Raw genomic sequence first — 23284 nt, forward strand, 5'->3', positions numbered from 1 at the left:
TCTTCCTTAGTAATATCCCTTTTGTGTACATATGAGGATGATCTTAGCAATGACTACTACATATAATTGCACTAATCAATGTATGCTTTGACTTATAATTAAGAATAACTTAGGAATTATTTTTCTAATATTCTACCTGACCGTGCTAATGCCATAGAAAGGGGTACTCTGAGTGATTTATCATTATTATTGACCAATACTTATCATATATAGATATATCTTATCCTATGAATTACCCCTGTTATGAGTAGAACATTGGTTATGATTTATTTCTCCTTCAATAGCATAAGTTATCAATACATGTCCATGCTACAATGGTATATTATCTATGCGCTTGCAGATTCTTTTTAATCATGTATTTATATATTCTTTCTAGTCACATAAAATGATAAAGAACTACTTAATATTATTTTAGTAGTAATACTGTGTAGTACCAACAAGCATCTCTGACATCATCATTAGGGATGACAACCTAGTAAAGTAATTTTAGGAGATATAGGTTTATAATAGGTGGCTACTCAAAATAAGTGACACGTTAATAAATACCAACAAGCATTTTTGGCGCCGTTGCCGGGGAAGGTAGCTCGGCAAAGGAAGTATTAATAAACTTATACTTATTGATGTGATTGGAGATAACCATTGACCTTTGCTCAAATAGGCTTATCCTTGTTTTGTCTACTTGTGTATCTTATGCAGGGTAATGCATGACCGATTTTAACCTTCCGACAAACTACATTGAAGATCCAGAAGTTTTATTCAGGAGAACTAGAGCTAAACTCAATAAAGTTCTAGTTTTAAAGTTGTTAAGACAACCATATAAGACAAAGCTTAACACCTAAACTTGAAGTCATGGCTAACAGGAATCTCCATGAATTCTTTGCTCCAACTACAGCCAACATTTGTACTGGACCAATAGTCAATGTTGAAGACAATGGATTCGAGCTCAAGCCAGCTCTCATCAACATGGTGCAAGCAAACCAGTTTTGTGGGAAGGCACATGAAGATGCGAGTGCACATCTCCAACACTTTCTAGAGATCTGTAGCATTTTCACCATCAAAGGAGTAACCCAAGATGCCATATTACTTTGCCTCTTCTCATTCTCACTCTTGGAGAAGGCCAAGCAATGGTTCTACTCCAACAAGGATAGAAATACTACATGGGATAACTGCTCCACTGCTTTTCTAGCAAAGTTCTTTTCTACAGGCAAGACCAATGCTCTACGTGGGAGAATCTCAATCTTTCAGCAACAACATGATGAATCTGTCCCTGAGGCATGGGAACATTTTCAAGATTATATTGTGGAATGTCCTCATCATGGGATAGAGAATTGGCTACTCATGCAAAATTTCAACCATGGGTTGACCAACAGTACCCGTGAGACTATGGATGCTGCTGCTGGAGATGCATTCCTATCACTCACCATACCAGCTGCAACAGCTCTTATGGAGAAGATGGCCTCCAATCAAGGTTGGAATGAAGAACATGTTCAAACCCTCAAGAGGGGTGGAGGTATGCATCAACTTAAGGAGGTAGACATGCTATCTGTCAAGATGGACCTGTTGATGAAGAAGCTTGAAGATCGAGCCAATGAGAAGCAAGAAGTCATGCATATTCATGATTCGCGCATGACATGTGAAGTATGTGGAAACACTGGGCATTCAGGGAGAAGCTGCCCAAAGACCCATGAGGATGTGAACCTTGTTAATAACAACAAATACTTTCATTCTCAGTAGAATTAAGGATGGACCAGCAACAGGGACCAAACTACCAAGGTAACTATCAAGGTAATAATTTTAACAATTTAAATCAACCACCCTTAAGAGAATTAATTGTTGGCCAATCTAAACTTATGGAGGGATTATCTAGAAAGGTAGCTACCAATGATAAAATTCTAGAGAATATAAATAATAGAATGGATAGCTTTGCTTCTACCATTAAAAACCAGCAAAGCTTTAATAAAATTATAGAATCACAAATAGCTTAGTTGGCTGTTGTTGTTCCTCTGTCCAACAAAAGTAAGATTCTAGGGCAACCGGAGGATCTAAAAACTACAAATCTTGTTGATATTCACAATGCATCATACTACTATATACAACTATCGACGGGAAGGTGGATAGAATATACCTTGCTAAAAAAGAAGAGCGATCCCAGAAGACCTATCATCCCCATTGCCATTGGACCTCACATTTTCCAAGAAGTTGTCTGTGATTTTGGAGCAAGTGTCAACATCATGCCTAAGGTAATTTATGATCAAATTAATGGAGATACTTTGTTGTACACAAATATGCATCTGTATCTTGTAGATCAGTCACTCTGCTACCCCAAGGGAGTTCTTGAACATGTCATTGTTCAAGTGGGACAATCTTATGTTCCTGTAGACTTTGTGATTCTAAAAATAGGTGGTGATATAAGGGCACCCATTATTTTAGGCCGACCTTTCCTAAGCACCACTAAAGCCATCATCTATACGGATAGTGCTAAGATCTGCTTCACAATCAAGGATAGAAAGGAGAAGTTTTCTTTCAAGAACCGCATCCTGCAATCTTCTAGACATCCACAAAGGTCGTACCTATCCAAAAAGACAACAGTGACCAAGAAGAAGAATAATAGGCGAAGGAGGAAGACCAAGGCCAGGCAGCCTCAAGAAGAATCGGTCAACATGATCAACACACTTCGATCAGAGTACAACCACCTCCTCGCTTTACCATTCCTTGCTAAGAATGATGACCTAGGCGTACCAATGATCGAGTGTACCATTGAACAAAGAATCTTCCATAAGACCTTCTGTGATATTGGGTCGGGTGTCAACATAATGTCCAAGGTAACATATGAATACTTATTTAGTGACGAACCTTTGTTCCCTACATACATGCAATTGCAGATGATGGACCAATCAATTAGATTTTTGGAGGGAATAGCAAAAGATGTCATGGTAAGGATATATGATCACTATGCCCTTGCCGACTTCAGGGTTCTAGACATGGGAGAAGAAGATGACACACCCATTATTCTTGGAAGACCGTTTCTCAACACTACCAACGCGATCATCTATGTCAGATCTGGACAAATCCACTTCCAATTCCCTTGAGAAAAGGTACGCTATTATTTCAATAGTTATACCACTTATGAGCAGCTGAATAAGTCCCGCTCTAGGAGGAGACATCGATCATCCCGAAACCAAAAGAATCAATTCCCAAAGAAAAGTTGGGAGAAATGTGAGGAACCTAAAGAAGTTGTAAAAAATGAACTCACTCCACTAAAGTCAAGTCCACAGACCAAGCAAGTATGGAAAGAAAAGGTAACATCACCACCAAAGTCAAAAGAGGTGGAACCATCAGGGTCTCCATCCCCTAGACTGGCTCATGCACCCAAGGAATGAACAAGATAGGAAAAGAGTCATGTCCGGAGGACTTAAAAATCCGAACCCTGGCCATGAGGCAACATTGGTAGTTATCTATAGTTACTTTTTAGTATTGCATTAATTACTTTTCACCTTAGCATGTTTACTCTTCTGCATTAGTATTGCATTAGTAGAAAGAAAATAAAAATTACATCATTGCATCATTAAAGCCTAAAGCCCCATGTGAATAAATCAATGGTGTGTAAAGGCCCATAGGAATATTCACCGTGGTGGCATAAAAATAAAAATATCATACACACATATTTGCTGCATTATATAAATAAGAAAATCCAAAAATATTAAATAGACATCCTGCTAGAACTTTGCCAATTAGGAAATTTGTCTAAACCTCTAAGGACAACAAATCTCTAAATGGCTAACCACTAACCCCTTATCCTAATCTATGCCATGAGTTTTGGTGCTCTTGTTGGAGTATTTGGCAAGATGATCATGAGTAAAGCCATCCATTCGAAGTACATTTTCTTGAACTGCCGCTACACCCGCTATATGAGGAACACAACTTCTGGACGGATAAGAAAGACTAATGCTGTAGACTCACTCTAAAAAAGACCACGACGACATCTAGCTTGGGGGAGGAGCATCCTCCATGTATCTAGCTAAGTATTTCTTTTGGTTCTATTATTTTTTAAGTTTGTTTCATATTTGCTAAAGAAATAAAAAGATGCATAACACACTAAAGCAAAATAAAAATTTATCTCAGCTAGTTATATAGATATTAAAGGTGTGATCTTAAATTATGAAAAATAAAATAAAAAGTGTGTGTCTAGTTATCTATTTTAAGAGCTGAATAAATAAATGGGTTCTAAGGATAATCTCTTAAATAAAAATAATGAATAGTTGCTCTATCTTAATTCCTTTCAAGTACCTAGTTTTCAGCCTTGAATTCTTCCAAGTTTTGGATGCGACTGTTTTGATTTAAGAATTTACTCTAAACTTAAAACCCATGGGTAACATATGCATGATTTAAGTCTAGGTAATTAACTGATGTGATATGAGAAGGTCTGGGCTACTGTTTATCTTGTTCCAAGTGACACTAAAGTTCTAGAGATTTATCTTTTGAAAAAATATGAAAATCCTACATGATGAGCTCCTATATGACAAAGGTTGAATTTCTACCATAGCTATATATGATATTTAGATTAGGAAAACTTTCACTCATATATATGCTGCTTGCTCTACATTGAGTTTAGTCAAGCTTTGTTGACCCTTATGAGAGGTTTGTCATGCTCTTAAAATCAAGATCACATACGTACCACCCAAATATGCACTACTCCTATAATGGGGGTAGACACAATAACATGCCATTCCATCTAGATCCACCCAAAAATGTTTTACTCCTACACTTAGAGTAAACACCAAAAATATTCTTGATAGGAATTTTCACCAAATAAATGCTCCAAGTTCTTGTTGATATCTCTCTCAAAGTTTTGTTGTAGAAAAGAGGCATGGGGCTATGCAAAAGTTATTCATAGAAAAAGAAGAAAGATGAAAAAAATGGACAAGTGTCCGACATATTTAAAACAATGGGTACTCAGATGCCCACCCAAAAAAAAGAAGAGATGAATAAGATAGCTCATGTTTTTGCAAAGTTGTTTCCAAGTTTTAAAAGAGAGATATGTTTTCAAGGAGCATAGTAGAATTATGTTAGCCACCATATATCTATACATATGCACATCTTGATTTGATTGTATGACTCAACTCTATTTGGATCTAGGGTTTGACTTTACAATATATATTGCAAGTATGCTCTTTTATGCTTTTTCCACTCCTATGAGCTCCACATAAGCCTTAGTTGTAGGAAGAGAAAGGTATAACATCTTTATTGCCTTGGTGAGGATCTACAAATACCACATATATTGAGAGATTTGAGAGTGTCATACGATGAAAGCTCTGAGTTTTATTTTGAAAATCTATAAAAACTCTAGAATAATGGTTGAGCAAAGAACTTGAGACATAGTGCTTGACTTGATCATTCTGTCTTTCAATTTGTCAAGACCCAAGTGAAGGCTAAGAAGCCCCATGGTTGAAGGTAATATGGGTAAGTTTGAAGTCAGATTGTGTCGGTGTAGAAAGTGACCAACTAGTGAATATTTGTAGTTTTGCTGTACGTTGTGATCGGAGGTGGCCTAGCACACAATGACATAGGATTTATACTGGTTCGGGCAACATGCCCTACGTCCAGTCAGGGTTGGTCAGTGACTTTATTCCTAAGCCCAGGTAATCGAAGTTTGCAGTGGGGTTACAAACGAGAAGGAGAAAGATGGGGTGTGCAAGAGGTCCGATCGGCCCCAGTCAGAAGGGCCAAGAGTGATAGGAACTTTGCTATGAGCTAAGTGTTCAAGAAGGTGCTTGAGATCCAAACCTAGCGGTTTTGTGATTGTGAGCTATCGATCTAAGGAACTCTGATCAACTAGGATCGGTCCCTCTTTGTTGGAGGAAGCGCATCCCCTTTTATAGATGAAGGTGACGACTTTACAAGTGAGAGGGAAAGGGTGCGTATGCTACTGAGCCTTGTTGTCCATGCCTACCGAGCCTTGTTGCCCACACCGGTGGGTACTAGATAATGGTAGGTGCCTACAACACTATTGATGTCACTGTAGAATGTCAGATGCATACGGGAGGTCGTGCTGCCTTTTTCAAGAATGTTGGACGTTGGTACCTACAAATACTGTTTGATGCCTAGAGGCATGTGAGGAGTCTTGCTATGTTCACCTGGTACGGTAAATCCTGATGCCTATACCGCTATTGATGCCTAGAGGCACGTGGAGGGCCTTACCATATGGGAGTTTTAGCGACCCCTATAATACTATAGAGGGAGATGTCGGCGCCTACAATACTGTTTTGTGTTAGGTGGCTGCAGAGTACTGTTCCATGTAGGGTATGGTCCCTGGTACAGTGGTTTTGACTTGTGAGCCTTGCCTTGCCTTTCTCCACACATCTTCTGGTTCCTATCGAGCTGGCGTCCCTGGTCGGATGGCTCCAATTGGCTCTGAGTGCACCAGTCGGAGAAGAGCGGTGAGCAGGGTTTCCACAAGCCTCGGTTGGAGGGACGCGGGGTCAGAGTTGGAAGTAGCACTTTAGGCCAGGCCTTCTAATTGGAGAGGGTGTTCGGAGGCGGCTGGAGGCCGAAGCGAGTGCTCTGTTTGGAGTGGTGGGCCCAAGGGGTCAACGAGCTGGCGCCGCTCCTTTTGGTCCAGACCTTCTGGTTGGCGACTGGGCTATCCTTTTGGTCTACTGTATTTAGACTCTTGGACCGAGCCTTGGCGCAGAAGCCGGTCCCTGAGGGACCCTGGGTTTATGAACCCGACAGATTGGTTTATTCTAATCTAAAGGAGAATTCTTGTTTGAACGCATGTGTACTTTTGAGAAATGAAAGCATCGTAGCAACTCCTAATCCATTTGCTAAGTTTAGCTTTGCTAAGGGACTAGCAAAGAATAAGCTTGGGGGAGTTTGTTGATAGTAGTTAACAACCATTATAAACCATCAATATAACATGTATAAGGGCATAAATATAATCACCCGTCGAAGTACATTGTCCAGTACTCGTGGGTGACGTCCGGGGTCGATAGTTGGACCTCCGTCCATTCGACGACAAAGTCCGCGAGAGCTTGAGACTTAATAGCGGTGCGGAGGGTATACCTGATGTCATGGCCCATGAGTTCAAGCGCCCATTTGGAGATTCGTCCTGCTGTGTCACGGTTGCGGACAATGTTTCCGAGTGGGTATGAAGTGACAACCGTAACTTCGTGGTCGGTGAAGTAGTGCAGGAGTTTCCTGGTTGCCATTAGCATGGCGTATAGGAGTTTCTGCACCTAGGGGTACTAGACCTTAGGGTTGGTAGGTACTTCTCCGACAAAGTATACGGGTCACTGTATCTTGAGCTAGTGTCCCGGCTCCTCCCTTTCGATAACCAGGGCAGCACTCACCACACAACCAGGGCGGCACTCACCACATGGTTACTTGCCGTGATGTAAAGGAGGAGGGGTTGTCCCTGTTCAGGAGCGACGAGGATTGGGGCTGACGTTAGGGACGTTTTGAGCCTTTCGAGAGCCTGCTGGGCTTCCTCAGTCCAGACGAAGGCGTCTGTCCTTTTGAGGAGCTTGTAGAGTGGCATCCCCCGCTCGCCGAGCCAAGAGATGAAGCGGCTTAGGGTAGCTAGATAGCTGGTGAGACTTTGTATGCCCTTAACATTGCATATGGGGCCCATGTTGGAGAAGGCCATGATCTTTTCGGGGTTGGCTTCGATGCCACGCTCGGATACGATGTATCCGAGCAGCTTCCCCTTCGGAACCCCAAAAACACATTTTTCGGGGTTCAGCTTGATGTTGAACCTTCGGAGGTTTGCGAATGTCGTGGCCAAGTTCGCGATCAGGTCACAAGCTTGAGCCGTTTTGACCACTATGTCATCAACATAGACAGCAATTGTTGGTTTCGGCCGTTTGGCCTAATCAGGCCGATCAGGTGGGTTGAATTGGTTGGTGAAGCATTGCTGCATGCACCTTTGGTAGGTGGCACCAGCGTTCTTCATGCCGAAGGGCATGGTCACGTAGCAGTACAAACCATATAGGGTGATGAATGAGGTTGCGAGCTGATTGGATTCTTTCATTGCGATCTGGTGGTAGCCTGAGTAGGCATCCAGAAAGGAGAGGATCTCGCAACCCGAGGTGGAATCAAATATCTAGTCTATGCACAGCAAAGGAAAGTGATCCTTCGAACATGCTTTGTTGAGTCCAGTATAATCAATGCACATTCTCCACTTTCCTATCTTTTTCCTGATAAGGATGGGATTGGCGAGCCAGTCAGAGTGGAAGACCTCTCTGATAAATCCTGCTGCCAGGAGCTTAGCGATTTCTTCGCCTATGGCCCTACGCCTCTCATCATCGAAACGACGCAGACGCTGCTTGGTGGGCTTTGAGCCTAGGATAAGGCACAATGCATGCTCGGCGACCTCCCATGGTATCCTCGGCATGTCAGAGGGCTGCCATGCGAAGACATCACGATTGTCACGTAGGAAGTCGATGAGCTCGCATTCCTATTTGGTCGGGATCTAGGTCCTGATCCGAACTATCTTGGTTGGGATGGTGGGGTCAATCCCCACTACCTTGGTTTCTTCGAGCGGGCAGAAGGCTGTCGATGAAGTTGGTTTGTTGCAGTCTGGGACTACTGGAACCGATGACTCCCCAAGCTACGGGAGCTTGGATGAGTTGACGACCGTGGTGGCAAGCTCATAGTGCTCGCGGTTGCATGCGAGGGCGTGCAAAAAGGTGCTACTCATGGTGATGACGCCTTTTGGTCCTAGCATCTTCAGCTTGAGGTAGGTGTAGTTGGGGATCGCCATGAATCTTGCGTAGCATGGCCGCCCAAGATGGCGTGGTAGGACCCTAGAAAGTCCACCGCCTCGAAGGTGAGGATCTCTGAGCGGAAGTTGGCCTGGCTGCTGAATGTGACCAGTAGATCAATCTGTCCGAGCGGGTATGCCTACGCTCCTAGGATTACCCCATGAAAGGGGGAGCCTACTAGGCGGAGCTCCGATCGGGGGATGTGTAAGGCATCGAGCGTATCGACGTATAGGATGTTGAGGCCATTGCCTCCGTCCATTAGCACCTTGGTGAGGCGCTTCTTGCGGATGATGGGGTCGACAACGAGTGGGTAGTGTCCCAGTCTCGTGATGTGGGAGGGATGATCCCTCTGATCGAAGGTGATCGGAGATTTCGACCAGCTAAGGAAGGAGGGGACGGCCGTCTCGGTGGCTCATGCCTCTCTATAGCGAACCTTGTGCTAGAGCTTGGACTAGACGGCATCAAATCCATCGAAGATCATGATGCACTCCTTAGGCTCGGGGAAGCTATCTTCATCCTTGCCTACCGCGCCCCCTTCTTGGCTATCGCCTCTTTGCTATCTCCCACCTTTGGCCCACCAGCCTATCGAAGGAAGCGTATGAGGAGCTCGCATTCCTTGTAGAGGTGCTTGATGAGGTAGGCGTGGTTGGTGCATGGACCATCCATGAGTTTGTTGAAGTGGTCAAGTAGTCCCTATTGGGGCTGCTTGGCCATGCAATCAGCCGCGACGATCAGCACGGAGCTGTCCGACCGGCGTCGATCTTTTTTGTTTTTCTTGCCCCTCTGCGTGGAGGGGCCTTTGTCCGGGTCTGTGCACTTGGCTTTGACCTTGTCCTAGCCTCTGCTGAAGACCACTCTGACCACCTCCTCGCCAGAGGCATGGTTGATGGCGATGTCGAGCAGGTCGTGGGTGGTATAGGGTTTCAAGCAGCCAAGCTTGTGGATCAGGGACTTGCAGTTCATCTCAGAGAGGAATGTGTTGATGACATCTGCATCGACGACATTAGGGAGGGAGTTCCATCATTGGGAGAACCTATGGATGTAATCCTATAGGGACTCCTTGGGCTCCTGTTGATAGCTCTTGAGGTCCCAAGAGTTCCCCGGGCGGATGTACGTCCCCTAGAAATTCCTGACGAAGACCCTCTTGAGGTCCATCTAGTCGTGGATGCTCTCATGCAGAAGGAATTCAAGCCATGCCTGAACATGTTCCCCCATGCAAATGGGAAGGTATTGAATGATGAAATGGTCATCATCCACTCCTCTGGCCCGACAGGCGAGTCGGAAGTCTTCAAGCCAAATGCCTAGGTTTGTCTCCCTAATGTATTTGGTGATGTTGGTGGGTGGTCGGAAATGCTATGGGAATGGCACTCTCTGGATGCGCCAGCTAAAGGCCCGTGGCCCCGGGCCCTTAGGGCTAGGGCTTTGGTCGTCAAGCTAGTGACCGCTCCCCTTGACGGTTCGATTGAGATCCGTGTTAGCTATCGCCGTTCGTCAGAGATCACCATTATGCCTGGCCTAATGCCAGTTGCTGATGATGCTACGAGCATCCTGGTGTGGATTGGGTCGCTCATGTACCGGCGGTTGGTGTGGAGCAGGTGCCGAGTTGGATCATGGCGTGACTGTCGCTTCCTGAGCCATGCTTGATGGTTGTAGCGGTGAGCAGATGGAGTGACCCGTCCGACGCATCCCTGCTCCCCTAGTGTGGAGAGAGGGCATGGGTCGAAGTCACGACGTGGAGCTTTCTGCCTGTTGGACGGCAGTGGCTTCTACCAGAACTCAAAGGTTCCAATAGACTACGTGTTCCTGGGGGTCGATGGGCTCGAGAACGCCGTGCAGAAGCATTGCCGCAACAACGATGATCTGGCTGGTCTGGGTGAATTGTGGGAGATTGCTCCCCTCATTCATGATGTCATGTTGGACCTGACGGGCGTGACCCTGGGCGCCACCCACCGGGCCAGGTGCATGGGGTGCAACGTGTCGCACCGACTGCGCCGGCATAGGCGGCGACTGGTTCTATCGTCATTGTCGTAATTCCTCGGCGTGTGCTTGCGTAGATGCGAGGGCCCCCGCACATGGGTCTAGAGGGGTGTGAGTTTGCGCAGACTCCACAACCACCAATGGTTGTCCTAGAGTGTCCGCCATAGCACACTCCTAGGACGGATGGTGGTGGGGTGCCATGTCATCGATGCTAGAACCGTCACTCTCGCCTTTGCCATCCAAAAGTTCATGGGAAATAGCAGGAATGCAGCCTGCCATTCCCATGAATTCAAACGTGAGGGGGGATGGTACCAGTATCCTTTGGAGCCCCCGAGCGTATGCATCCGTGGAGGATGCGAGGCCATCAGGGAACCGATCATACGATGTTTATGGCATGGGCGGTGCATTCCCTCTAGGTGATCAGTGGGAGATAGTAAATAAAGAGTGAACAATAGTATGCATATTACTTACAGTGGGGTTTGAGCAGAGAGTTTGCTCGAAATGAAGCATAGATGCCGTGTCATCAAAGTCGCGCTTCTCGGAGTCGATGGAGGATGTCCCACCGACGGGTGCTGGGTCACGAGCCTTCTTGCGGAGGTGTAGTACACCGAGTCGGTCGGCGACGAAGTCCAGGCTTCCAAAGAGGAAGGCCTAGGATGGCTCAAAGATGGGTGGAACCCTCATCCCGGCGGGCGAGGGTGCAGGAAACTCCAATGAGCCGAAGCGAATCATATCGCCCGAGCCCGCCACGGTGGCGGTGGTGAAAAAATGGGTCATTCGATGACAAAAAAGTGTTGAACGTACAACGTCTTCCCCACGGACGACGCCAACTCTCGGTGCAAAAAGTGACCAACTAGTGAATATTTGTAGTTCTACTGTACGTTGTGATCGAAGGTGGCCTAGCACTCAATGACACAAGATTTATACTAGGTCAGGCAACATGCCCTATGTCCAGTCAGGGTCGATCAGTGAATTTATTCCTGAGCCCAGGTGCTCGAAGTTTGCAGTGGGGTTACAAACAAGAAGGAGAAAGACAGGGTGTGCAAGAGGCCTGGTCACCTCAGGTCGGAAGGGCCGAGAGTGACAGGAACTTCACTATGAGCTAAGTGTTCAAGCGGGTGCTTGAGGTCCGAACCTGGTAGTTCTGTGGTTGTGAGCTATCGATCTAAGGAACTCTAATCAACTAGGATCGGTCCCTCTTTGTTGGAGGAAGCGCATCCCCTTTTATAGATAAAGGGGACGGCTTTACAAGTGAGAGGGAAAGGGTGCGTATGCTACCGAGCCTTGTTGTCCATGCCTACCGAGCCTTGTTGCCCACCCCGGTGGGTACTAGATAATGGTAGGTGCCTAGGGAGATGTCAGCGCCTACAATACTGTTTGTGTTAGGTGGCTGTAGAGTACTATTCCATGCAGGGTATAGTCCCTAGTATAGTGGTTTTGACTTGTGAGCCTTGCCTTGCCTTTCTCCGCACGTCTTCTGGTTCCTACTGAGTGGGCATCCCCGGTCGGATGGCTCCAGTCGGCTTTGAGTGCGCTGGTCGAAGAAGAGCAGTGAGCAGGGTTCCCACGAGCCCCGATCAGAGGGATGAGATGCATACGGGAGGTCAGGCTGCCTTTTTTAGGGATGGTGGACATCGGTACCTGCAAATACTATTTGATACCTAGAGGCATGTGAGGAGTCTCGCTATGTTCACCCGGTACGATAAATCCTAGCGCCCATATCGCTATTGATGCCTAAAGGCACGTGGAGGGCTTTACCGTATGGGAGTTTTAGCGGCCCCTACAATACTGTAGAGGGAGATGTCGGCGCCTACAATACTGTTTGTGTTAGGTGGCTGTAGAGTACTGTTCCATGCAGGGTATGGTCCCTGGTACAGTGGTTTTGACTTGTGAGCCTTGCCTTGCCTTTCTCCGCACGTCTTCTGGTTCCTACTGAGCGGGCATCCTTGGTCGGATGGCTCCAGTTGACTTTGAGTGCACTGGTCGAAGAAGAGCAGTGAGCAGGGTTCCCACGAGCCCCGGTCGGAGGGATGCAGGGTCAGAGTCGGAAGTAGCCATTTGGGCCTGGCCTTCAGATTAGAGAGGGCGTCCGGAGGCGGCTGGAGGCCAAAGCGAGTGCTCTGATCGAAGTGGTGGGCCCAAGGGGTCAACGAGCGGGCATAGCTTCTTTTGGTCCAGACCTTCTGGTCGGCAACTGGGTCGTCCTTCTGGACTATTGTATTTAGACTCTTAGGCCAAGCCTTGACGCGGAAGCCGGTCCCCGAGGGACCCTAGGTTTATGAACCCGACGGATTGGTTTATTCTAATCTAAAGGAGAATTCTTGTTTGAACGCATGTGTACTTTTGAGGAATGAAAGCATCGTAGCAACTCCTAATCCATTTGCTAAGTTTAGCTTTGCTAAGGGACTAGCAAAGAATAAACTTGGGGGAGTTTGTTGGTAGTAGTTAACAACCATTATAAACCATCAATATAACATGTATAAGGGCATAAATATAATCACCAATGAAGGTTTAGGGGTTTAAACTAACAAATTCCATGAGTTTTGGTGAATCTATATTTTCTGTAGGGTTTATTCAGAAAACCATCAAGGTGGACCTACATGTTAGATTTAATTGCACTTATCCGCAATGAAACGGACACCAAAAAACTTTAGACGACTCAGGAGGACTCCACACCGAAGCGGAGGGCGAGATGCTGGTCAGTCCCCCCCTGTAAGCCGCTTGACCCCTAGGGCCCACCTGTCAGCCCCTCGTTGCAATGTTGGTTCTTCACCGCCTCCTAGGTTGCATCTACACCATCCTTTAAGTTGGTTTGATCCAAGGGCTCACATTGAACGCTTCGGCCTATATATATCAGCCCCTGCCCTCCCCCTGAAGGCATAAGTCATTTGAGAAGATAGAAACCCTAATCATCCTTAGAGCTCCACCATATTCTAGGGCATAGCTAGTTAGGCTAGGTCTAGAGGGAGGCAAGCAGGCTTCGCTTGGATTCCTGATCTTGTCAAGAGCTTGGTTCGGTATAATCTTTGTACCCCATATCATTTGTATCTCTATTACTTTTATATGCTAGTTACAATTGTTATGACAATATTAGTATTCATCTTATTCATTTTCTTTGTTATAATGTGCATCATCTACTTTGGTTATATGCTTAGTATATCTAATTTATCATTATATCCATGCATAAGTTTGTATAGCACTCGCTCTGCTGCGCACAGGGTGAGTGGTCTACATTGTGTAAGCGTGGTGCTTATACATTGTTTACCTACGGATACACCCTATATTCTGGGTCATGTGGTAGATCGTGGATGTGACACTCTCGTTGAGTCCTTTGTAATCCCCTCCCCGAATATAGGCACACGTAGGGTCCGGTTACGAAGGAAGAGCAAGCTCTGTTCTTAATCTTCCTTAGTAATATCCCTTATGTGTAGATATGAGGATGATCTTAGCAATGACTACTACGTATAATTGCACTAATCAATGTATGCTTTGACTTATAATTAAGAATAACTTAGGAATTATTCCTCTAATATTCTACCTGACCATGCTAATGCCATAGAAAGGGGTACTCTGAGTGATTTATCACTATTATTGATCAATACTTATCATATATATATATATATATCTTATCCTATGAATTACCCCTGTTATGAGTAGAACATTGGTTATGGTTTATTTCTCCTTCAATAGCATAAGTTATCTACATGTCCATGCTAGAATGATAAAGAACGATACCTGGAATACTCTCGGGTAAAGTGCTACAACGGTATATTATCTATGCGCTTGTAGATCCTTTTTAATAATATATTTATATATTCTTTCTAGTCACATAAAATGATAAAGAACCACTTAGTATTATTCTAGTAGTAATGCTATGTAGTACCAACAAGCATCTCTGACATCATCATTAGGGATGACAACCTAGTAAAGTAATGTTAGTAGATATAGGTTTATAATAGGTGGCTACTTAAAACAAGTGACACATAAATAAATAACAACAACGCCTTGCCCCAACCTTTTCGGTAGGGATGGCGAAAGCACACGTGATAGGGCTTCAGTGCCAGCCCCTCGACATAACTTAGAGAAAATTGGCGCCTTCTGTCGCAGAACCGACCAATTTATAATAGTACAAGTACACTAGTAGCCCGCAAATGGTCGCACTATCATACTTGAACCCATATAAGCCTGGTAGTCCATCGAGTACCACGATGGGTCTCGATAAATGATTCACAACAACCAAGATCGTACATGATTCAACATACATGTCACGTATTACATAAAGTTCACAAATACATTTCCATCATTAGAGTATGAAACAAAGTTATTACAAACCAAGTTTGATACATAATAGCGGAAGCAAATTAAGTTTGAAAGTAGCATTTGCCAACATAGTTTAATACAGTGTCAACATACGATCATAGTCCACAAAAGCGTGTAGAGGGATTAATAAAGAAGCCTGCCCAAGGCTTACTCCTCATCCACAGTGGGATAGAAGCAACTCTTGCAATAACCATGATAAACGGTGCCATCTACAACAATGGGAAAATAAAACCCTGAGTACGAGAAGGTACTCAGCTAGACTTACCGATCATAAACCAGAAATAAAATGACTCAAAGGATTATGTAAGGCTGTATAAGTGGAGAGATCGTGACAACATTTTGCATAAAAAGTGATTAACTCAGTTATACAATTATAATTCTGTTATCAAGTTAATTATGACTATCCATCTCTAAATTAGCAACTATCCTATGCCAAACATATGGTATATCATTTTAAGAGCATACAATAGTAACCATAGTAGGTATTGTAATTCCCTGTTTATTCGAATCATCATATTCCATAATACAATTACTACGATGTTGGGGCTAGCCAAGTTTCTCACTATCAGGGAGAGACGGTGATTCGAATCATTTTCAACCAGCTGGGAATTTATTCCTAACACAAACCCGGGTCTACCAGCCACGGTAGCCTTAGGTCACCTTTGGTACTACTCAAGTACACATTTCGCGGGTTCGCCTAGTGCCGCACAATCAGGGACACCATATGCTAGGATGTTCAGGCCTAGCCTGCCCTTGGGCTCAGTCTGGCTCCCCGCTCATCCTTACTACCATCCGGAGTGTGCACTCTTATAGAGCGGGGCCCGACCTGAGTTGAGCTACTCGGCTTCGCGGTCAGAATGAGTTATCCGGCCAGCTAAGTGATAGGCATGCATTCAATCTTGTTAGAAGTGCCAACAACAGTATGGTCCTTACTTGGCACAGACAGAATCACATGAGTCAACCTACACATAGACTCCACCCGGTCTCGATTTACATCACCCCATGGTTCTTTTCCACGATAGCAAATATAGCCAACCGTGCTTCGGTACCCACACTACTACAGAATATTTATTCGTGTCGAGCGTTTTAGGTTTTCCACGGTGGGCAAACCGGTCCGCCGCCGTTGAAAGGCCACGGTAAATCGTGGCTTCCCACGGCGGACAAGAACGCCCGCTGCGGCAAATCGTTCAGGAAAAACAAAAAAAAGAAAAAAGCCCACACGAGCTTGAATCCGGGCCGCACTGAACCTAGATCCCACTGCCGTCGTCGATCCACCGCCGTCGATTGGACCCGCCATAGCTCCAACTCACCGCACCATCGGAGGGAGAGGAAGGGCTAGGGTGGGCGCCATGCCCACCGGATCTGCGCCACCGTCGATTGGGTGGGAGGGAGATGATGCCCCGCCGTGGATCCATGATGTCACAGTTTGTTGGGGCCGCCCCTTCGTGGATCCATGCCATCGCAGCGGGTTGGGGCCGCCCCTCTGTGGATCCATGCCATCGTGGCGGGTTGGCGCCGCCCCGCCGTGGATCCACGCCGGACGGGCCACGCCGCTGCTCGCCACCATGCGTGGAGGAGCACCTGTCGCCGCTGCTCGCCACCGTCGTTGGGGATCTACAAGGGTGCGAGTGTGAGAGGGATAAGATCCACCATTGATCTGAGAGAGAAGAAAGAGGGCTCCACACCTTGCGCCGATCTGCTGCCGCCACCGGGGCCTCCATGCCAGCGTCGGGGCCTCCACACCGGCCGGAGGAGGGAGAGGAAGGGGCGCCGTTGGGGCCTCCACCGCCGGCCGAAGGAGGGAGAGGAAGGGGCACCGTCGGGGCCTCCACTGCCACCGTCGAGGTGGCCTGACCTGGAGCGTGTGGGGAGGAAGAGAGTGGGGAGGAAGAGAGGTCGACTACGCTAAGTATACCTATATATACGTGTAGATGAATATCGGGCCAGCTTGGGCCTAGGCTTTTCCGTGGTGGGCTTTTAACGTTGTCCGCCACGGTAAATTGATTTACCGTGGCGGACACCTTATGATGTCCGCCACGGTAAATAGGGTATTTACCGTGGCAGGCATCTTAATATGTCTGCCACGGTAAATCAATTTACCGTGGCGGGCAAAAGTCCCGCTGCGGTAAATAAAAAAAGCCCGCCACGGTAAATCGTGGGATTTACCGCAACGGGCAAAAATAGGTGCCCGCCACGGAGTGCAAAAGTGCAACGTTGCGCATATTTGTTTGTGTAGTAGTGCCACCTATATCTCACAGGTGACAGAAAATCACCCGACTTCTACCGGTCTAAGCATGGCTAAGCATATTTTCGATCCTAGACCTACATAGGGTTAAAGGTATATTTCTGGACAAGGAATTTATATGCATCAAGTGGTTCCAGTCAACTCTTATAACCTAATGCATCAATCATAAAGGACTCAAGTAATATTTTGTAAAACACTGGGAGACTTAGAATGCTCCGGGGCTTGTCTTTCAGAAAGGAAGTGGAGCGGTGGTCAGGGCACTCCGGAAGCTCTTCTAGGGTCTGCTCCTCGCCTTCGAGAGCTGTGGCTTGAGGAATCTCCTGCTGGTCCCCTTCCTCTCCTTCGTTGAACTCCAGCAACGTTATCTCCTTTGTCGATCCTAGATGCATGAGTATGGCATAAGATATTGCGAATGCATACATGTTGCCAAGTATAGTATGCTAATACATGATGAATGTATTCTTGTAAGTATTCTTAACAGCAAGGTGTTAAAGTAATAACAAGTGCATCATGTTTTACTGAGTATGTGCATATCTCTTCTTGATTACTTAATCAAATACTTCAACAATTCATTTACTATACCATAAAACAGCAGCTACTTATTTTACTCATAACTAAAGCTTTACTTATCCAAATGTTGTAATCTCAGACTTTCTGGAAAGCTTATAAAATTATCTACAACTTCCTTTTAATACTCTTACTGTGATTCAAGAGTTATATAGGGCAAACAAATCATTCAATTGAATCTGTCCAGAAAGTAAACCTTTCGGACAGCAAACTTGTAACAGCTAGAACTCAAAAACCCTAAGTCCTATGACTGTGAAAATTTAACACAAGGTAGATTAGTAAGGTATCTATAACTTTGTTATTAACAAGTTTTACAACAGAGACCATTATCTATATCAAATCATCCACACAATCAAAACTATACATGCAGTCTTGTATTTGAATGATAAAACGATAATTAGTTATCTATATACAATCAATGGCTTCTAAGCCTTACCATTGACATCAACAGTTACTATGCATCATAAGAACCATAGAAAACATCATGCTTAATCATAATCTAATTGTTTAAATGCCTTTATTAATTTAATTAAATAATTAGGGTAAATAATAAACATATACTAAATGTATATCATAAATTCTCATAAATTTACAGTGGCTTACTAGTGCTACCAATAGACTACTGTAAAAGTTTCATGCCATTTTATGAAGTAAAACATCCTATGCAAAAATGATAAGGCAAAAAGGCTTAAAATAACATAAATAGGAAACCCTAGTGAAAAATGTCAAGTAATAGATTTTATATTTTTTCTTAGCATCCATAAGGTACTAGGACAACCTCCAATAAATTTCATGAGTATTGGATTCATAAACAATTTATAAAAATTCACACAAGTATCACCTAATTATAAAAGGAAAAACTATAACTAAACATCTATTCATGCACTGACCCCCAAATTTTTACCAGAGCTTATACTTATCAAGAAAAGCTCACCATATAAATTTCATAATTTTTGTAGCACATGAACTCTAGATATAAATTAAACAAGTTTGCATACATTTAAAAACACATTTCAAGTTTCATTTTAATTCTTCCAGAAACTCTACTACAAGTGCTAATATTATATTTTTCCTAAATACTACACTTCCTAAGGAACACTACAAAATTTGGTTCACAATATTTGGATATCTACAGCTCCACTTACCATTTTTCAAAGTTGCACACAAAACAGGAAATAAATGAACTATCCTATAGCTCTACAGTCACTGTCAACTGGGACCCGCATGTCAGTTGTCCCCACGCATCAGTGAAACAAAATAGGGCAGGCGGCGCTGCATCGATACTACGCGGCCAGAGTTCATCGCCGGTGAGTCCTCCGGCAAAGACAAGTGGACCAACGTGTTCTACAGAGCAATACGCGTCTACTGACCTAGGTGGTGGCAGTGCAGGTGTGGCGGAGCATGCTCGTCGCCGGCCATGGCGGCACGGCGGCGCTGCTCTGTGATGCGTCGGCCATCACCGACCACAGCGAAGCCAGCCGAGGAGCGCACGAGATTCGTGGTGACCTAGTGATGTTATTTCTACTTCATAATCCCGACGAAAGGCTCCGAAGAGCTCCGACCATGGTGCGGTGGCGCGGAGGTGAGAGCGCGGCGGCGTGGGTCGCCGTGTTCCACGCCGGCGAGACCACTAATGGCGGTAACACCATAACATGAGCTAACACCCATCCTAACCAAGCCCTAATGCAAATAACCAGAGGCAATGCACTTGTGGGCCAATCGGTGGCGAGTTCGCCATGGAGGCGGCCATGGCGGCCGAGATCTCTGGCGAGAGGGAAATGGTGAATACGCCCTCACCGAAGCTCTTATGACGCTGCAAATACGTCGAGGCGGTGGAGGTGGACGTGGCACAGCTATGGGCGAGATGGAGGCGATGGCGGTGCAGTGGACCACACGTAAGGCGATGGCAGAGGTGGTGCTGTGCTCGGCAGCGTGGCTTGGTTCCGCGGCGAGAGGCAAGGCTAGCACTGGGGAGTGATAGAGCTGACGGGAGTGAGTGGAAATGGAGCATGGTGCGGTGCAGATAAGGGCTGCCAGCGCATGGCGTCGAGGCCAGGCATCGGCCGACGGTGGCCACGCGCCGGCCATGCTCTGTCCATGGTTGGCCATGATAGAGCACGGCGCAGCGTCCATCAGGGCCTGAACCCGAGCCTGACAACAAGATTTGATGAAGCTCGTTCTCCTAATCCGTGGATCATTAGCACGCACAAGCTAAATCAAAGTTGTAGCTCTATGTACCATCTTCAACTTCTATTAATGATTAAGGCCTAATTCACCAAGGATGAGGAGTAAAATCATCACCAATGTGAGCTTGTCAGCACTGTCAGTTAACTTGACTTAGAAATTTTCTCTAAGTGTTGGAAACAGTGAATTATTGAATCTTGTGAGCCTATTTCAACCATGTTAGGAGCTAAACTAGTCTATGACCTAAAAATAAAAGTTGTTCCCCTTATCAAATACTACAACTTTGCTTTAGTGACCACATACATGCAAGGTTTCTATGACATAGTTTAAACTTGGTCAAACCTATTACATTGAAATGATGACTTGTACATGAACTATGACTTAGTGACCAACTTAGCCCTAACCATGAATACCAAAGTTGTTCATAATGACACTCTAAACATGTTCAAGCTATTTATAAGGTCACACCAACATTTCATACTTTGGTTACACATAAAGCTCTCTAGGTCAACACCCATAGCATCACTTAAGTACTTGATCATACAAAATGATCTTCATCAACATTGTTTCACTAGTCATCCTAAGTATAGCTATGATGCTTAAGTGACTCACATCTACTACCTACATGTATTCACTCATGATCATATGCATATATACAAGGAAACATAAAATAACAAGCATGTTTCATAAGTTTCAATCACATGTTTCAAATGTAAAAGCTTAAATAGGAATGCTTGATGCTCATGCTCATGCAATGCAAGTCAATTTATGCAAGGCTAACACCTAGGGTGTTACACCTTCCCCCAACCTTTTCGGCAGGGGGTGGTGAAAGCACGCATGATAGGGCTCCGTTGCTAGCCCCTCGGTGTGACTTAGAGAAAATTGGCGCCTTCCCCCAACCTTTTCGGCAGGGGGTGGTGAAAGCACGCATGATAGGGCTTAAGTGCCAGCCTCTCGGCGTAACTTAGAGAAAATCGACGTCTTCCCCCAACCTTTTTGGTAGGGGGTGGTGAAAGCACGCGCGATAGGGCTTTAGTGCCAGTCCCTCGGCATAACTTAGAGAAAATCGGCGCCTTCCCCAATCTTTTTAGAAGGAGGTGGTGAAAGCATGCGTGATAGGGCTTCAGTGCCATCCCCTCGACGTAACTTAGAGAAAATTGGCACCTTCCTCCAACCTTTTCGGCAGGGGTTGACAAAAGCACGCGCAATAGAGCTTCAGTGCCAGCCCCTTGGTGTGACCTATAGAAAAACATCACGAGGTCGCTGTGGAGGCTCGTGTCACGGTTTTTTTCTTGCGGTGTCCCCTCACCGATAGTATATGTGGTGATTCTTTGTCATCTCGCAACATGACTTGTGGTCCTGGCATGTGGCAATAGTCAGGCGCGTGTTCCATTCACACTAGGTGTGCTCTTAGATTTACGTGTTTTTCTTGCGGTGTCTAACTCTCGTAGCTTCTGGGGTTGTGTTTATACAACCTTTTGTTCCATGGGCGAAGGTGGTGGACAAACGAAAGCTCTTAGAATGATGAAGTTTATGGTTTTGTCGTGGGATTTTCACCTTTCGGCCTCTTGCACTTTTGAAAAATGAGGTTTTTAATTTGCCCATAGGCTTTCATGGTTGCGACATTTTCTTGGAGATCTGCTGCGAAAATAAAAGGTTGAGCAACCTTTTTTCCGCGATTGAAGCTGTCAATATGCAAGCGGTGTTTAGGCTTGTTTCGATACTTGACTGTTTTTGTTTTAGGGGACTATTTTTGTTGGAGGGTCGAAGTATATAATTAGCCCGTAGGCTTTCGTCGCTTAGCCCCCTTGCATTTTCGGAGGGACGAGGTGTATAATTAGCCCGCAGGCTTTTGTCACTTCACCCTCACATTTTTTGAGGGTAGAAGTATAAATTAGCCCTTAGGCTTTCGTTTCTTCGCCCTCACGCATTTTCAGAGGGTCGAGGTACAAATTAGACCTTAGGCTTTCGTTTCTTTGCCCTCACGCATTTTTGGAGGGTCGAAGTATAAATTAGCCCTTGGGCTTTCATTTCTTCGCCCTCACGCATTATCGGTCGGAGGGTCGAAGTATAAATTAGCCTTTAGGCTTTTGTCTCTTCACCCTCGTGCCTTTTTGAAGGGTCGAAGTATAAATTAGGTCTTAGGCTTTCGAGGTTGCGGAGTCTACTTGAGATTTCCCACGAATAGATTGACTATGCAACCTTTTACCTGCAGGTGATGCTGCCGATATCCAAGCTTTGATCGTGTATAAGCTTGTTTCGGCATTTGGTGCTTGACTCACCCTTCTGCTAAGGTTTCCTGTGCGAGGAAAAGGAGTGCGATTCCCCTTGTTGTTTGCGGAAAGCGAAATTTAAACAAAAATTACATTAGTTTTCGTTAGAGGATATAAGTTCTGCTGGCTATAGATAGAAGCGACGCAGATTGTCTGCATTCCGCGTGTGTGTTGTTTCGACCCCTTCGTTTTTCACCAGCCGAAAGGTTCCTGACTTTATCATTTCTGCCAAGACGAAAGGTTCATACTGAACAGGTCTTTTGACTTCAGCATATAGCCATCTTTGGACTTTAGCTTTCGCTGCTTCATCTCTCATGACTGACATTTTTCTCAACTTCTGCTTTTGCAGCTTGGACTCTTTCGCCATATATAGACTATGTTGTACCAGGTTTCGGTTGACTCTAGGCAATTCTTTCACCGACCATGTGAAAACATTGTTGTTCTCGTGTAAGAACGAAAAGAGCTCTTGCTTCTCTTCGGCTGATATGTCTGTGCCGATATGGACGCAACTATCATGTGCTGCTTTGGATAGAGGAGTTTTCTGAGTGTCTTCTCCAGCTTCTGCCCTTGGGCTAATGATGTTTTTGTCAGTCCATTCGGCTTCTTCTAGCTTTTTGACTACCTTGTGTTGACTTTCCTTCTATTTGCCTTAATGCGATTTGATCCTCGTTTACCATGATTATTCTGAAAGGTGAGGGCATCTTCATGCATAGGTAGCTTTGCTTGATGACTACTTCGAATTTGCTGGTGAATGCACTGCCGAAAATAGTAGTGTATGGGTAGTCTATATCGACTATATCAAAAGTTATCATCTCGGTGCGGACCCCTTCACCTTCTATGAATGATACCGAAACGGCCTGTGTCAACCGAAGTGTTGTGCAGCATGCATCCGGCTACATTCGCCATGGCGACGAAAAGCATCAGAATGGGGGTAATCTCGCACTTGGAAGTCGTTT

General features: G+C 45.2%; 1 non-coding gene across 1 annotated transcript; it reads right to left on the bottom strand.

Moving 5' to 3' along the window:
* Positions 1–1213: 1213 nt before the first annotated feature.
* Positions 1214–1322, bottom strand: LOC136455653 (small nucleolar RNA R71). Its single transcript, XR_010759137.1, has one exon. It is a non-coding gene; the product is annotated as a small nucleolar RNA R71 (small nucleolar RNA).
* Between the last annotated feature and the right edge of the window lie 21962 nt (positions 1323–23284).

Source organism: Miscanthus floridulus, chromosome 5, assembly GCF_019320115.1.
Source record: "Miscanthus floridulus cultivar M001 chromosome 5, ASM1932011v1, whole genome shotgun sequence".
Lineage (NCBI taxonomy): Eukaryota > Viridiplantae > Streptophyta > Magnoliopsida > Poales > Poaceae > Miscanthus > Miscanthus floridulus.